Below are 16,023 nucleotides of genomic sequence, written 5' to 3'. Positions count from 1 at the left end.
TGGAATGTGAAGTCAAGTGGGCCTTAGAAAGCATCACTAAGAACAAAGCTAGTGGAGGTGATGGAATTCCAGTTGCACTATTTCAAATCCTGAAAGATGATGCTCTGAAAGTGCTGCACTCAATAAGTCAGCAAATTTGGAAAACTCAGCAGTGGCCACAGGACTGGAAAAGGTCAGTTTTCATTCCAATCCAAAAGAAAGGCAATGCCAAAGAATGCTCAAACTACCACATAATTGCACTCATCTCACACGCTAGTAAAGTAATGCTCAAAATTCTCCAAGCCAGGCTTCAGCAATATGTGAACTGTGAACTTCAGCATGTTCAAGCTGGTTTTAGAAAAGGCAGAAAACCAGAGATCAAATTGCCAACATCCACTGGATCATCGAAAAAGCAAGAAAGTTTAAGAAAAACATCGATTTCTGCTTTATTGACTATACCAAAGCCATTGACTGTGGATCACAAGAAACTGTGGAAAATTCTTCAAGAGATGGGAATACCAGACCACCTGACCTGCCTCTTGAGAAACCTGTATGCAAGTCAGGAAGCAACAGTTCGAACTGGACATGGAACAACAGACTGGTTCCAAATAGGGAAAGGAGTACGTCAAGGCTGTATATTGTCACCCTGCTTATTTAACTTATATGCAGAGTACATCATGAGAAACACTGGGCTGGAGGAAGCATAAGCTTGAATCAAGATTGCCAGGGGGAAAAAAAAAGATTGCTGGGAGAAATATCAATAACCTCAGATATGCAGATGACACCACCCTTATGGCAGAAAGTGAAGAGGAACTAAAAAGCCTCTTGATGAAAGTGAAGTGGAGAGTGGAAAAAGTTGGCTTAAAGCTCATCATTCAGAAAACGAAGATCATGGCATCCAGTCCCATCATCCACTCCAGTACTCTCGCCTGGAAAATCCCATGGACAGAGGAGCCTGGTAGGCTACAGTCCATGGGGTCGCAGAGTTGGACACAACTGAAAGTTCACTTTCACTTTCATGTATTGGAGAAGGAAATGGCAACCCACTCCAGTGTTCTTGCCTGGAGAATCCCAGGGACGGTGGAGACTGGTGGGCTGCCATCTACAGGGTCGCAGAGTCGGACACAAATGAAGTGACTTAGCAGCAGCAGATGGGAAACAGTGGAACCAGTGTCAGATTTTATCTTTTTGGACTCCATAATCACTGCAGATGGTGACTGCAGCCATGAAATTAAAAGACGCTTACTCCTTGGAAGAAAAGTTAGACCAACCTAGATAGCATATTGAAAAGCAGAGACATTACTTTGCCAACAAAGGTCCATTTAGTCAAGGCCATGGTTTTTCCAATGGTCATGTATGGATATGAGAGTTGGACTGTGAAGAAAGCCGAGTGCCAAAGAATTGATGCTTTTGAACTGTGGTGTTGGAGAAGACTCTTGAGAGTCCCTTGGACTGCAAGGAGATCCAACCAGTCCATTCTGAAGGAGATCAGTCCTGGGTGTTCTTTGGAAGGAATGATGCTAAAGCTGAAACTCCAGTCCTTTGGCCACCTCATGCGAAGAGCTGACTCATTGGAACACTCTGATGCTGGGAGGGGTTGGGGGCAGGAGGAGAAGAGGATGACAGAGGATGAGATGGCTGGATGGCATCACCGACTCGATGGACTTGAGTTTGAGTGAACTCCGGGAGATGGTGATGGACAGGGAGGCCTGGCGTGCTGCGATTCATGGGGTCGCAAAGAGTCAGACACGACTGAGTGACTGAACTGAACTAAACTGAACTGCCCATTTTCCCACCCCACTTCAGTACTCTTTTGCTTGGAAAACCCCATGGATAGAGGATCCTGGTAGGCTGCAGTCCATGGGGTTGCTAAGAGTCGGGCACGACTGAGCGACTTCACTTTCACTTTTCATTTTCATGCATTGAAGAAGGCAATGGCAACCCATTCCAGTGTTCTTACCTGGAGAATCCCAGGGACGAGGGAAGCCTGGTGGGCTGCCATCTATGGCATTGCACAGAGTTGGACACAACTGAAGTGACTTAGCAGCAGCAGCCCAAATTCCTGCCCTTGAATTCTAGGAAATGGGCTTCCCTGGTAGCTCAGATGGTAAAGCGTCTTCCTACAATCTGGGAGACCTGGATTAGACCCCTGGGTCGGGAAGATCCCTTGGAGAAGGAAATGGCAACCCACTCCAGTATTCTTGCCTGGAAAATCCCATGGACTGAGGATCCTGGTAGGCTACAATTCACGGGGTCGCAAAGAGTCAGAGACGACTTCACTTTCACTTTCAATATTGTGTTGGCCAACAAGTTCATTTGGGTTTTTCGGTAAGATGTTCTGGGAAAACCTGAACAAATATTTTGGTCAACCCCAATATCATCCCCCCTTTTCAGCTGGCAGGCTTCCCTTGTGGCTCAACTGGTAAAGAAACCACCAGCAACGCAGGAGACCTGGGTTCAATCCCTGGGTTGGGAAGATCCCCTGGAGAAGGGAACAGCTACCCACTCTACTCTATCCTGGACTGGAGAATTCCATGGGCCCATGGGGTCGGAAGGAGTCGGACATGACTGAGCGACTTTCACTTTTCAGCTGACACTAGTGTAAACTAACTTAAGCTCCTAGGTATTACTTATAACCAAAGGTTCTTAAGACTTTAAGTTAACAGATCAATGTTGGCTGTATCTACTTCACAGAAAGGTAGATTTTATAACAATCCTTTAGAGAGTACTGGGGCTTAAACATGTAAGAAAAGAGCAACAGTTATCGAGTTCAGAAAAACAAAAAAAGAAACACTGCAAGAACTGTGAAATCTAGATTATAGAGAAAATGGGAAGATGAATTAAGAGGACCGCAGAGGACAAACCTGAACTTGAGATGAAAGGTGACAAGGATCCATTCTTGTCAGTTCACAAGCAGAGTTACAAAAGCAGTATTTTAGAAATAGTATAGAATGCTACTAGAAAACAGAAAGCAAGATATATTCGAGGAAGAGAGTAAAAACAGAAGGGAGAAAACTAAGAGAACTAAGTGACAATCCAAATAAAAGAGAGGAACCAGAGAACTGGCAGTGTTAGCATACATTAGGAATCACACAGTAGGTACAGAGAAACTTTTAAAAAGATGATTCCCAAAGTAAAATGCCAAGGATAAAAACTTACAGTGAATCAAAAGACCCATTCCTAGAGAGTTTTATTTTCTATAACAGATTAAAAAGCAAAGACATTCTACAGTGTTCAGTTTTAGTGTAAACGTATTAAAAAGGAAGAATCTATGGGCTACTTACAACATTCCAGTTGCTTAAACATTAAACAAAGAACTAAAAACCTCTTGAGTTTAACTGACCCTATTTGTGACTCAGCATGTAGCTCTGTAACTTGTCACATTACACAGTTAGGAAAATTAACTAGTCATTATTTTTTAAAACTATTATATTTCTTGACTTAATTGAATTTTTTTCTGCAGAGATAACCGAGTGCAGAATGGTCATATAAATATGCAACTAGAGAGAACCAAGAGCATGCAGCAGGAAGAGCTTACTGAAAAAAGTAAAGAACACACAAAAAAACTAAAACTCTTATTTTCAAAGCAGGATCTATTTTAGTGTCTTCAAAATAATAACTATTATCTTTTCATGACTTAGAACATTTTGGGCTTACTCTTTTTGTAGCTGTTTAAAGTCTATCAAAAGTTTACCCCAGAAGCTAATGCCTATCATATTTTAAAAAAGTAAAAGATTAAATTATATAGAAATTTATATTGAAATTGGTTCCCTTCAAATCACTGTGGCCTAATGACCATCTTAAACACAAAAAAAGAGAAAAGAAAAAAAGGTTAAGTATGCAAATGTGATCAAGTACAGATACAGAAATACTAAAAATGCTAGTGTACGTATGAGCCACATACCACTAAGGTAGGCTGGGTACACTGGTATACAATGAAGGACTTTAAAACAAAAATTAAAACACAGAAGCAGTTTCTGGTTCAGATGAATCTTATTACTCTCTGAAACTACAACTGTTCACTGAATACACACACATACACACACAGCCCAATATATATGATACTTTCTGCCCCCCTACATATCTACTTTTCTTTACTTTATGTTCATACTATTTCCTTTCACCAGGCTTATCATCCACTTCTCTGCCTCTTCACTCAACTCTGGTCAAACTTCTTTTCTAATTCTAGTTTCTACGCAGACATGAAATCTTCTGCAACACACACTGATCTCTCCCTTCTCTGAATATCCATTTAAAGGACAGCCACTGTGCATCATTTTACTACAAACTGTTTTATAGTTACATCATTTCCTTTTACAAGTTTTACCTCCCAAGAAAACTTATAAGCTTCTTAAAGGCAAGTTCTATTTCAGATTTATCCCTCACAAAACCCAAGAAGACTGGGTACACAGGACTGTGTAACAAGACTGGGTAACACATTCTAATTCGTTTATTATTTTCTTCTCTCCATCCCCACTGGCATCATCTTAGCCCACTGTCATCTCTAACTTGGATTAAAATGATAGTCTTCCTAACTGGCATTCATGCTTGCCCCTTGCCCATCACCCTTCTCTGAATCCATTCTCCACAATGGAGCAAAAGTGATCTTAATATAAAATAGATCACGGTGTTCTCCACTTAAAATTCCTTAGGGGCTTCCCAAAGCACTTAGCAACTAAAATACAATCTCTCAGCCAAGGCCTGCAAGGAACAGTGACATATGGTCCTGGACCTGTCTTCAACTTCATCTCACACCACTCTCCCCATCTGTAAATATACTCCAGGGCTTCCCTAGTGGCTCAGATGGTAAAGAATCCACCTGCAATGTGGAAGACCTGGGTTCAATCCCTGGATTGGGAAGATCCCCTGGAGGAGAGCATGGCAAGCCATTCCAGTATCCTTGCCCGGAGAATTCTCATGGACAGGAGCCTGGCAGGTTACAGTCCATGGATTCACAAAGAGCTGGACATGACTGAGCGACTAAGCACACAGCACAAGCCACCATATATAGAGTCTCTCAGTTTCTCAAATACTTCTCTCCTATCTTTCTTATCTCAGGCCTTTCTCTGCACCTGCTACTCCCTGCTTGAAACATTCTCTCTTCCATTCCTCAAATGAGTAGATTCCTCTTATTTTTTAGGCAGTTCAAATGTCATCATCTCAGAGAGGCATTCCTCAACCTATAAGCCATTCCTTCCTCAAACAAACAAAAAAACTGTTTTCTCTTTTAGCCCCTCATATTTATTTTTCTATCACATTTTCCCCTCTGGAAATATTTTATGTATTTGTGAATTTATTTCCCATCTGTCTCCACCACTGGAATAAGTGCTATATAAGTATATGGACTATATCTATCAGGTTTTTGGCCATATGGCCAGCATCTGGTATAGTGCTGGGCTTGCAGCTAGTACCAAATATGTGCCAGTCTTTGTTCTAAACACTGGGAATACAGCAGTGAATGAAACAGACAAAAACCCCTCCCCTCATGGAGCTAACACTCTGATTATTTAGATAATAAACAATGTAGGTAAATCATATAATACAGCCAAAGGTGACAAGTGCTGTGGAGAAAAATAAAGCAGGGAAGGAGAGGCGCAACCAGAGAATTCCAATTTTAAATACAAAGTCAGGGAGACCTCACTTGAAAAGGTCTTATTTGAGCTAAGATCTTAAGGAGTTGAAGCAGACAGCATTCTAAAAAAGAAAGAGTAAGTGCCAACATTCTGAGTATGCAGCATGCCTAACACGTTCAGGGAATAGCAAGAAGACAGTCAGTACGATGGGAACAGAAAGCACCACAGGGAAAGCAACCAGAGGAAGATGAGGTCAAAGAAACCATGAAGAAAGCTGCATTTTGGGAAGAGAAGTAACATGAGCTAAGTTGTTTTTTAAAAAAATCACTCTGGCTGCTATGTTAAGAACATGGTATTTGAGAAGGAGTTTAAAAACAGAAGCTTCTCAGGTAGTTCTACCAGTAAAGAACTTGCCTGCCAAGGCAGATAGACGTAAGAGAAGCAGGTTTGATCCCTGGGTCAGGAAGATCCCCTGGAGGAGGAAATGGCAACCCACTCCAGTACTTTGGCCTGGAGAATCTCATGGACAGAGGAGCCTGGCAGGCTGCAGTCACATGGAGTTGGACATGACTGAAGTGACTTAGCATACACACAAAAACAGAAGCAAGGAGATCACTTTGGAGATTATTATACTACAACTACCCAGGTAAGAGATGGTAACTTGGTAAAGACAATGATGCAATGGTCAGATTTTGAACATACTTTGAAGACTGAGACTACAGGATTTGCTAACAGACTAAATTTGGTTCACGAGAGAAAGAAACACATCAAGGGTAACTCTGAAAGTTCTGACCTCACCAACTGGAAGAAATGAGTTGTTATTTACTAAGAAGAGACAGGGTGAGGGTGGTAGGTTCGGAAAGTATATCAAGAGTTTGGTCTTGGCCATGTAGAATCTGATATCTAGTTGACATCCAAGGGGAAACATGGGATGTATAACTGAATACAGAGCTCTAGGTCTAAGATAAAATTGGGAGAATTATTAGTGTGTCTGTATAATGTGCATGTGTGTGTTATTTTTATAGGTAGAACTGGATGAAATCACCAAAGGATAAGTAAAAAAAGAAAGAAGTCCAAGGCCCGAGCCTTGAGATGTTGTAACATTTAGAGGAAAAAGAGACGAGCTGATATGACTGAAAGAAAAGACCAGTGAGAATGAAGGTAAATTACGAGACTCGTACCCTCAAAGCAAACTGAAGAAATTGGTTCCAGAATCATAACGATCACCTCTGTCAAATAAGATGAACACTGAGAACTGACCACTGGACTTTATGTCAAGGGTGCTGGTGACACTGATTAGAATGGTTTCAAGTGGAGTTATAGAGAAAGGTTCACAAGTATTAATTTAAGAGAAAATGGGATTCATTTAAGAGAAGCAATGATGTAGTACAGATAACTCTTTCAAGGAATTTTACAACAAAGGACGAAGAAACAGAGGAGTTGGGAATTTGTTTGTTTTTTAAAGGTAAAAGAAATGATAGTATGATTGCATGCTTATAAGAAATGACCCAGTAAAATTGTTAAAATCACTGATGGAAAAGAGAAAGAAATGAAATGCAGTGGCAATGTCCTTCAAGCTCCAATACTTAGGCCACCTGATACAAAGAGCTGACTTATTAAAAAAGACCCTGTTGCTGGGAAAGACTGAAGGCAAGAGAAGGGGATGACAGAGGACGAGATAGTTGTATGGTATCACTGACTCGATGGACGTGAGTTTGCGCAAACTTTAGGAGACGGTGACAGACAGAGAAGCCTGGCATGCTGCAGTCCATGGGGTAGCAAAGAGTTGGACACAACTGAGCAACTGAACAAGAACAAAGTAATGTCCTTCAGTAAGTGAGAAGAAATGTAATCTAGTGAACAAGTGGGGGAGTTGAACTTAGAAAAGAATAAAGATAATTCATCTACAGTTACTGGAGAGAAGGAAAAAGATGTCAGCAGGTGGGTAGATGTTATTGTGAGAGGTTGTGGAATGAAATGTCTCATTAAGTCTACGACAGGGGTTGGCAAACTATAGTCAACAGTCAGTTCTGGCCTGCTGGCTGTTTTTATAAATTAAGTTTCACTGGAACACAGCCACATTCATTCATTTACATATTGCCTATGGCTGCTTTGTGTTACACAACAACTGACAGGTGCAACAGAAACTGTATGGCCCATAAATCCTAACGTATATACCACCTAGTCATTTACAGCCAAAGTCGGCCAACCCTGGTATACTAGAATACAACAGCATTTAATGAGAATGACACATTAACCTATACATCATTCCTAATATCTGGAGTAATCAAACATTACTTTAATTTCACTCCTTATCGCTTTTCAAATGTTTTTATAACTAATGCTACATTCGTTTTGAACTAGCTTTATCTCTAGGGATGGGGTACGTTTTGCCACTGTACTAAGGCATCATTCAAAAAGGAGGCAGTAAAAAGAAATAAACTAGCTGCACATAAAAACAAAGAACAGCATTTCAGGTTCATTACTTTTTTAATTTTCAAGGCAGATGGATGGATTAGCAACAAGATCTTTTCCATGACAAATAAAGGTACACCCACTTGAATAAACTTATTTTATATCTTAGCATCACAAAATGGCATCACACTGAAAGAAATACAAGCATTTTACTCAAAGAAAGCTCCACTTCAGTAAAAAGAAGCAAAATTTCTGCCTGGCTTTCCAAATACCTCATATATAGGTTTACCTAAAACAGCAAGCCTTATTTCCCATTATCTCTCATTTTCCCAAAATACAAACTGTTCCTGTCAAACCAATCTCCTACCCATCTCGGATCAGCCCTCAATCATTCCATCTGTTCTTCAATTACTCTTTATGTCTATCAAAACCCAATTCTGAAGTCAAAATCCATTTGAAATTATACCTGCTTCAAAAAACTTTCCTAGACTGGGCCTGCCCTCACTAACTTTCTATCAGAACTCAGACTTACAACCCATAAAACTGTGAGTTCATTTATCCTTTTAAGCTGTTTGTGTTATGTTTCACGTACATCAATCTGGATGCCCTAACTGAACTATAAGCACTCTGAAGACAAAGACATCCTCTTATATTTATATATTTCTAAAAACCTAAGTACAGTATGGATTATTCTCAACACATGCTTGTTGATCTAGGTAACCTATTACATCAAAATGTGCTGTATTACAGAAAGCCCACCATCCACTCAGTCTAATATGTATAATTCTCACCTATACAGGCAAGTGCACATACTTGTACATACTATTATGTATTCAATAAATATTTCTAAGTTGAACAAAGGACTAAATATATGTACAGTGAATGAATGCATGCATGTATGACTAAAGGATAGCTCTTATAAGGTAGAGGAAAAGGGCAAATTGTGGATGGATATGAATGACCAACTTGAAGTTACAGATCTTAAATTCCTAAGGGCCATATATTCACCAGGAGGTTTTCTGCTACAATCCAATTCAAACTAATTTATATGCAGAATTTTGGCCCCAGGGACTGGAAAGGACACCAAGCTAGAGACAGAATCAAAAGAAAACCACACATATCTGATACCATGGTTCCTGACACTAAAAGTAGTACTCTATCTCCATCCATCTCCCATCTCTATATGGCTTCACTTTCACCTACTACAGATAGGCTTCTCATATACGTGGGAAAGAAAGTCACTAGCATCCTCCCAGATTAACAATGTTTGAGAAAAGGGATCACCTTTTTCCAAGCATTCATACATCAATTTCAAAGGATTTTGATTGGCTCTACTTGAGTAACAGGTAATCATTGTTGCAACAAGGATGACTGGGCCGAGGTGTAAGATGGACTGATACGGTAAGCCACCAACTACTCGTAACAGGGAATAGATGACTCCCAAATGAAGAGATACTGAGCTGATGAAACAACATACATGCACACACACATATGTGTATGTATGTATATATATATATATATATATATACACACACACACATCTTCTGCCAGCCATAATCTCCAACAACTAGCAATTAATTAGGAATTGGTGATGACTTTACCATTATTTTGAAACTAGTTGACTTTCCAAAGAGCCAATATAAGTTTTCAGCTATTAGTACTTCTTGAAATGAGACCCATGTGAAACCCACTTAATTTTCCTAAGCTTCAAGTCATGACCCTGCATTCCAACATTCCGACATCTGTTTCAAGCAATCATATCAATCACAATCTTAAAATTTTAGTCAGATTTTGTTCACAATTTTTAAGTTCAAATAACTCAAATCATTTTGGTCAGTCACCATACAGCAGTTTCTTATTCATTATATTTGAAGCTCTCATTGTTCATCGTGTTACTTTTTCTGAGTAGTTTGGCTCACACCTAGTAAAGAATACTCTTGGCACTCGGTATTTACTTTCTCTACTCAGGAGCAGCACAGTATCCATGTGAATCTCAAATGGTAAGAGATCAAATAAATATCATATAAGAAGAAATGACACAGGTAAAGGAATATAAATGATAACCTGGTATCATTTATACCAGAGTTATAGTTATGGGTATACATCTGGTGTGGGGAACTGTGTAATACTGTGATATCCCAGAACCTACTGAATACAAAACAGCAGAGACACCTGTGTTTCAACAGATAGATAAGCCATGTTTTTGTACAAGGTACAGTATTTTCCACTAAGTGCAAAATGTTCCTTACATCACCATGGATTTGTTGGTAGGTATTTTTCCTTCTTTTTGTCCATACCAGGATACTCAGATGACTGTTTCCAGGAAACCAGCCTTAACTCTATAGTGTCCCTTTTCTGACTCAGAATGTTGTATCATTAATCACAATACAAATATACATTAGATAATTTTTCTTTGGGTGCAGTACTTTGCACTTACTAGAACAAAACACAAACACTCTTCTGACCATTTATACAGCTTCAAAACATCTTCCTACCATATTTATCTCCATCATTCATTATCCAGGAAGCCTGTAATGTCATCTTTACATTTAGAAGGATGATAAGAGTTAAATCATCTTTAGATTTCTAATGAAATATTAAAACTTCCACTATGAAAAAACCTACCTTTTTTGCTTACATTAACATGAAAACCCATGTGTATATTATACTTAGGCCAAAAACAAAACTATAACTTAGGAAAACATATAATTATTCTATTCAGTCTAATAACTTACTATTTAATAGATTGTATACTATAGTACTTCAATCTTCACCATACCTCTTTCTTCAAGGAACAAAAGGCACACAATTTAATGCTTGGATAAAGCCACAATCAGGAACAGTGATCAAAAGAAGAGATGATATCTGGAAATGAAGACCAAAGTTTTAAAACTTTGACTGCAAAAACACAATAAAATATTCTTAAGCTTTTGATTCAATTAGGCTTCATAGTCAACATAGGTATATAAACTTGGGGGAAAAAAATCTCTGCACTTAAATAACCTATCATTGACATTCAGTGATAACATGTCATAAATTTACAAAAGTCACAAAACTCAAAGCTTAGAAGGGAGCTTAAAATCAACCTCATTATCTTCATTTATTACACGACAGGGAAAATGTCTTGTCCCAACTCACAAAGCGAGAATTAGAATCTGGATCTGATTCCAACCCAGATATCCTACCATGACAATGCTACCTCTTAATTCTCATTTCTAAGGTCCATGAAAATTGCTCACCACGTGAAGTCAATACCCAACACAGAACTGAAATACTCATAGCCTACACACCTGGGATAAGATAATTAAGAAAATTTTCAACTTTAAGTCTTTTCTTTTGTTTATAGTGTTTTGCCAAAAACTTTTAGTAGCGTAACTGAAGGAAACTGGGAAAGGTCCAAGTCTTTTACCACTAAAAAAAAAAGTTGTATTAGGTGATCTACAGCACACAATGCTTCAACATGAACAATTACAAACAGAAAAGTAAACAATAAAAGTAAATTAAAAGAGCAAAGTCAAATTGCAGACTTATTCTAAAATACATCCCGTCTGGAATGTTTCAAGATATAAACACTTTGGGGATCACAATACACCATACTGCTACTGCTACCAGAGAGGATAGGAGAGGATCTGAAGTGTGATGATAAAAATCTCAAGCATTTAAAAGCTCATATATTATCAATGTGTAAAGCAGATATTTACTCTGGTTGCTGTCCTTTTATCCTTCCCTAAAAAGACATAAAACGTTCTGAACTGATATTTATACTTACTTCCACGGCAACAATTAAGAAAAAGTTGGACGTGCAAAACAGGTTTGATAGCTACATTTTCTCCTTCTCCACACTCTTATTAATTTTCTAAATCTGGAACTTGTATTTACAAGAATTTTAACAAAAATCAACATGGTCTACTATGCTTATCATCCTCGTGAAATGCTAACCCCCTGAAAATGTTAATACAAGGCAACGTCTTATTGAATTTCAAGAAAATTCCGTTTTGCTGAAAGATAATGAATCCACTTCAACTGTTTTGCAGTTAAACTCTGAAAGACGTTAGGGTATCTCATTGAATCAATTTAAGTGGTTACTAAATGTTCAACTTGAAGACAAAAACTTTAGAATACACTGAATTCAGATCCCTTCCTGCTTGAAAAACAATTCAACTTTATCAATACACTAAGCCCAAAACATAGACGCTCAAAGTTAAGAAAATTCTCACCCTGATATACAGTTTGGTGGCATGTTTCATCACTGTGATAACCGTGTAAAGTTCAATATTATTATGTATTCTTTAAACATTGACTTAATCTATTTTTCTACAGTTTTAAGTTTTTATAGCCAAACATACCCAACGAATGTTTTCGCTAATAGCTCACAAACACTAAATGCTCCCAAATTTAAACCTTAAAAAAAACTGAACCTTAATTTTTGCACTCAGAACCTTAAAGCTACCGTATCTGCTTCATAGGTCTACTTAAGAGTTATAACATTTACCTTATATACAATCACCTTATATATTTTCAATTACCATAGTCTTCTAAGAAGACTGTCTACTTGACAATGAGGACCATTATGTTAAGAACAGAGTCAAAATGGACCCTACGAGTAAGAAAGCCAGTTACAAAGAAATCCATCTGCCACTGGGTGTGGTTGGGGTCTGCACGGAAGAGCGCCCTTGGCCAACTCTGGAGAAGGGAACGCGCGCCAGAGAGGTGAGAATATCTGGAAGAAAAAAAAAAGATCTCCAAAGACCACAAACTGAACCCACAATGGTGAGCCGTCGAGTCGGGCTGCCTTGGGCCTGCGAACCTACAGCTCGAAGGGTGCGGTCTGAGGGGCACCCATGCAGTCTCCACCAGTCCCGGAACGCGCCGAGTAAGTGCTTCGAGCGCCGCGCGCCCCGCTCCGTCCCAAACACCGCGCCCGATCCGCCCCTTCCTCCGGGGCTCGGCTACCCCTCGGGCGCGCGGAGGCACACTGAGCCGCGTTCCCGCTCCAGCTCCTGGACTGTGGGAGAGTGCGGAGTTCAAAAAGCCCCGACGTAAAGCAAGCCCAGGCTAAAACGCTGAAGATTAGCTCTGGCAGGCTGCAAGAGCGCCGAGTCAAAGGACTGACTTCTCTAGAAAAACTTTGCGACAAGTTAGGCGGAAGCGCTGAATGGCCGGGACTATTTAACAGACGCTTCCTATCACAAGAGGCGGAGCCCCGAGCGAGTTCGTGGGGACTTTGCAGCCCCCACAAACTCGCCCTTTGCCCCCTGACTGGTTCTCTACAAGTCCCGGCATCCTAACAGGCCTGAGCGGCCCCGCTCACGGGGAATACCTGTCGTGGTCCCCATTGCCTGCGAGTCCCTGATGGCGGCCATTATGCTTCCATCCGGGTATTGCCGAAAAGCCGATCGGAGCGCTACCGGGAGCGCTTACTGCGGCGGAGGGATCCGCGCCGCACCTGAGTCGAGCGGAAGAGGACGGAGGCCGGCAGGGTCCGCCCCTCACCCTGGTGAGACTAGGCCACTGAGCTGGGCTTGCCGCTGACCTTTCTAATTAACCGCGCTTCCCGGGTGCCTGCCACAGTAGTGGCTCGCTCCCCCTCTGGCTTACCAAGCGGTGGGGAGAGCCTACTGCCAATGGAGTGAGAGACACACGTCCACTCTGTGCTCTTAAGAGAAGACACCAGAAGCAGGAACTGTGCTCTTGGCAAACCTTTGCTTACTGGGAATGGTCTCAACCTGAGATTTTAATCATTTCCGGCTTTGCAAATGGCGTCTCCCCCACCCTTTGCTTTTGGCACGCAGGGTGTAGCAGCCATTGCAGCTCATGTCAATGAAGGAAGCTGCCACAAGCAGCTCTGGAAGACATAGTCAACCCCAAACATGACATATTTAATAAGGTATCTGAAAACCAGCGTTCAACAAGGAAGCCTCTCATCCCCATCAAAGGAATCCTTCCTTCACATAGGGCTGGACAAAGAAGTCAATTAATATGACTAGGTTTACCCCAGGGGCTCTTCTGTCCTTTAGTGGATTTCTGAAATTAAGCCTATTAATTGACCTCACTTTTTTACATAAATTACTTTCCTCGGGACGGGGTGGAGGTTTTTATGGCGGAAACTGCCTTTTTAAAAACGACAATAATAATAATAATAACCCGACGAGCGGAGGGATATGCCTAAATAGTAAAAGTGATACTACGATCGAATTTTTGCTTCCTATCTTTTATGTTCCATACATTATTAGGAAGTACATTTGCTGTTTATGACTGGAAAAGAAAAAGAACTTTTAAAATGTTTATTTTAAACATTCTTCATCCTCTTAGAGTATGCTTTTGAAAACATCGACATGTAACCGTAGCACAAGACTGTCTCCGTCCTTTAATAAAAATGTATTCTGTGGAATCCTCCCTTTGCCTTTAAGGACTTTTCTTATCACTCTCTACTAGTCTACATGATTCCTCTTGGAAAAAGCAAATGAGTGGTAGTACACAATCGGTGTGTTTATATATCTTCTACCGGTATGCCTGTATAAAACACAAACAGAAGTCTTCCATAGATACAGAAAGGAATGCAAATATGGAATGAAGAACATGTTCACAACATGGATTTTATTTTGTGTTAAACATCGTTCTCCTCTCACCCGTCTTCATTTTCATACAGGTCAGACATGCTCACACATCACAGAAGAATGAGAAGCTAGGGTTTTTCTAATAGCAAAAAAGACGATAATTGGGAAGATGAAGTTATTTTGTGTTTCGATGTAATTTTTGCTTTTTGTTTTTCACATTTAAAAAGTTCACCCCTCTTTTCTGAAGTACGCACATTACAACTTCACTCTTGCATTATATATTCACCTAAAAATCCTTGCAAACGTACATGTTGTGAAAGAATTAGATTGTGTATTTATACGATCCCAAACTTGTTTCTTCCGTATTTTCTTCTTCCATCTGAATCACACAACCACCATCCACTCTTGCCCTCTTTTTAGGACGTTAAGGTTAGCACACAAAAAGGTAAGTAAACAGAAAGGAAGGAAAGACGATGGTTAAAAGAGTGAGACAGAATATAGAGAATATTGAAACAGCTTAAGAAAGGATTCTGGAATATTTTGTACCTCACAAAGATAGTTAATATATAGTGGAAATTACATTTCACTCTAGCGATTTCACTTTAGGGATAGCAAGGTTATATATGCACTTACAAAAACGTTTGTAAGCACACTTCTAGTAATTCTTTGATAAGCATTATACAAATAATTACTACATTCACAATTAAAGAAATAAATGGTATTAATTTAAAGAGAAAAATTCTCTTTAAAATGACTGTCTCCCTTTTTGCTGATCTCTCAATTCAAGTCCAAACTCCTACCTACAAAAATCTAGTGCAACCAGAATTGGAAAAATAAAGATACCAAGAGCCTGGGTGATCTAGCTTAAAGTGCCCACATTTCTTGGTTAAAAAATTATAGGTTGATTACTCTCTTCAATTATCAAACAAGTGTTAGTTGAACATGAGCTTCAAGTATTATCCTTCCCAAATGTCCTTTGCAAAGTTTATTACTTAATATTTATTCAGCAGATATTTCCTTGAACATTTACTAGGTGCCAGAAACTGTACTAATGATGAAGACATGACCCCTCCTGGAGTCATTTGTGTTCCTTTTCTCCCCTTAGTGGGATATGCTCTCAGATTTCTTGAAGTTAGCTGGTAACCCTACCCACCCAGCTTCAGAAGGGTGCCAACTACAGAAGATCATGTGACTAATTTCTGTGGCCTCCTGGCAGTTTCATTAAGGTCTGTGAGTGACATCCTATTTAATGATCTCAAACAGTTGTCAAGAGTTTAAGCTGCAGCTTCCTAAAATCACAAGCTTAGAGCTGGAAGGATTCTAGAGATTACTAACCAACTCCTTCATTTGACAGATGAGCAAAGGAAGGCTCAGAGAGGTTAGGTAATTTACTCAAAGTCACACAGCAATCTGGTGGCATGCTCTGCCCAATGATCCAGACAAGTGCTCTTTATACTAGTGTACATTGCCTCTTACCCTTGTATAGATGAGGGCCCTAA

General features: G+C 39.8%; 1 protein-coding gene across 6 annotated transcripts in view; it reads right to left on the bottom strand.

Annotated features, from left to right (window-relative positions):
• Window positions 1–13,387, bottom strand: part of ZNF518A (zinc finger protein 518A) — a 28,307-nt gene extending 14,920 nt beyond the window's left edge. For 2 of the 6 annotated variants that reach the window (XM_040254628.1, XM_040254634.1), the window contains exons 1-2: window positions 13,288–13,387; window positions 10,747–10,832 (exon numbers count right to left, since the gene is read on the bottom strand). The gene's annotated coding sequence lies outside the window, so the exon portion shown is untranslated. The other 4 variants (XM_040254631.1, XM_040254629.1, XM_040254630.1 and 1 more) reach the window with 4 other exon arrangements.
• Window positions 13,388–16,023: the final 2,636 nt, after the last annotated feature.

The sequence above is a fragment of the Oryx dammah genome, unplaced genomic scaffold (genome assembly GCF_014754425.2).
Source record: "Oryx dammah isolate SB20612 unplaced genomic scaffold, SCBI_Odam_1.1 HiC_scaffold_14, whole genome shotgun sequence".
NCBI lineage: Eukaryota > Metazoa > Chordata > Mammalia > Artiodactyla > Bovidae > Oryx > Oryx dammah.
The sequence above is the reverse complement of the archived record's forward strand: the minus strand, read 5'-3'. Positions and strand labels throughout refer to the sequence as shown.